The 1,958-nt window shown below is 48.5% G+C and overlaps 1 pseudogene; it reads right to left on the bottom strand.

The window, feature by feature from the left end:
* Positions 1-296: 296 nt before the first annotated feature.
* On the bottom strand, positions 297-1,167 carry LOC117860681 (probably inactive leucine-rich repeat receptor-like protein kinase At5g48380; annotated as a pseudogene).
* Between the last annotated feature and the right edge of the window lie 791 nt (positions 1,168-1,958).

Here is a 1,958-nt window from a genome sequence, read left to right on the forward strand (position 1 = left end):
ACCCCATTTACTAAATTGCAGTGTAAACAAATTACTTAAGTGAGACCCAATTTTTTATAAAATGGGAGGGGTTGCCCTCTACTGGTTATATATTATAAATAAGCAAATGAGACAAAAGGTTTGTACAAAGCTAATAAACAAAGAAGGAAACAAAAATGATCATTGCAGTTGCATGAAAGCTTGTATCCATTGATCAATAAGTGAGACCCAATTGCTGCCAAAAATTAAAGAAAGAACTGAAGTACTCATTTGACCTCCGGAGGTTGATGTCAGATAAAAGTTTCAGAGTAGGCAGATCATATGCGGAAGACGTAGGGATGGAGGCTCTGGGAGAAGACGAACAGGTGCGGGAAGTAGAAGGCCACAACAAATCCCACCACGAACCCAACAGCCGCACCAATACTGGACTCATCGTTGATCCTGTGCAATCTCAGTTTCCGTTTGCTTATACCACCACAGTCATGCAACGGTGGACCACAAAGCCCTTGATTACCAACAAAGTTAGATGACGGGAACTTCTGTAATGCAGGCGGAATAGCCCCAGACAACTGGTTGTCCGCAACATTGAACTCCTGGAACCGAGCAAGCAGAGCGCACTGCGATGGAATTCGACCACTGAGTTGGTTGTGCTGAAGGCTGAGGGGTATGTAATTTTATAGATGAGTACTGGGATTTCCCCTGAAAAGCTGTTGTATGAGAGATCTAGAGATGTCAAGAACGGCATCTGCAGTGAAATGTCTGAAGGGATGGGCCCTAAAAAGTTGTTACTTGACAGATCTAGGGCGCTCATGCTAGTGCAATTCCGAAGACGTCGAGGAAATTGGCCTTGAAGACCCAGATTGCTGAGATGCAGCGAGAGAACCCTGGGTGCCAGCACTCCACACCCGTGAATCGGCATATGAAACCGTCGGTGTAGTTTTCAAAAATCCATGAGGATTTTAGTATGCCGTTGGGATCAATCACTGATTCTTGTACATCCTTCAAGCATTGGACATCAAGATCAGAACCAGAGCACGACGCCCTTCCCCCCCTCCCCCGTCACCTACCGCCATCTCACCAGGAGCCTCGTCGCTGCCAGGCGCATCCGCGACGTCCTCGACCTTCTCCGCGAGATGCTGAACCGTGGCGGTGGCGCCGACTCAGCTCGCTCGTCTACAACAACCTCATCGCCGGCTACATCGACCTGGAAGACTGGGGCAAGGCCTTCGAGCTCTTCAACGAGCTCACCGACAGGTGTGCTGTCTACGATGGCGTCGTCCACACCACCTTCATGGAGGGGTACTGGAAGCAGGGCAAGGACAAGGAGGCCATGGACAACTACCAGTCCCTGCTCCAACGCTGAGTCCTACAATGTCATGGTCAACCAGTGCTTCAAGGAGGGCAATTTCCAGCAGGCAATTGAGGTATTTCACCGCCAGCCCAGGAAGAATGTCCAGATGGACGTCGGTTGCTTCAACAACATCATTGGCAAGCTCTGTGAGAACGGGATGCTTGCTGAGGCAGAGAAGCTCTTTGAAGAGATGGAGATCGACCAAGTCGGTCCTCCCAGATGTGTACACCTACACTTACCTTGTCGACTCGTGCTTCAAGGAAGGCCGTGTGGAAGATACAATGCAGTATTTCTACAAAATGGCAGAGGAGGGAGCATGGGCCAAAGTTCAATATCGGTTTCTTCAACCGTATGTTTGAAGGACTTACTGTGAAGCTGGCCGGACTGAAGATGCATTGAAGGTGTATGCGAGGATGCCTGACAAGGAGATCAAACCAAACGCAGCAACCTTTGAAATCCTTGTCAAAGCCTTATGCAAGGAAGGGGACTTGGTTCGAGGATGGGACCTAGTGATTCAAAGACCAATAATTATAGGCTTAGAGCCTACCTCTTCTGAAGATCGGCAGCAAGTAGCATTCTGAATTGGCTCCAACTCATAAAGTTTTAAGTCATAAAATGAATTAGTGGG

Source organism: Setaria viridis, chromosome 6, assembly GCF_005286985.2.
Source record: "Setaria viridis chromosome 6, Setaria_viridis_v4.0, whole genome shotgun sequence".
Lineage (NCBI taxonomy): Eukaryota > Viridiplantae > Streptophyta > Magnoliopsida > Poales > Poaceae > Setaria > Setaria viridis.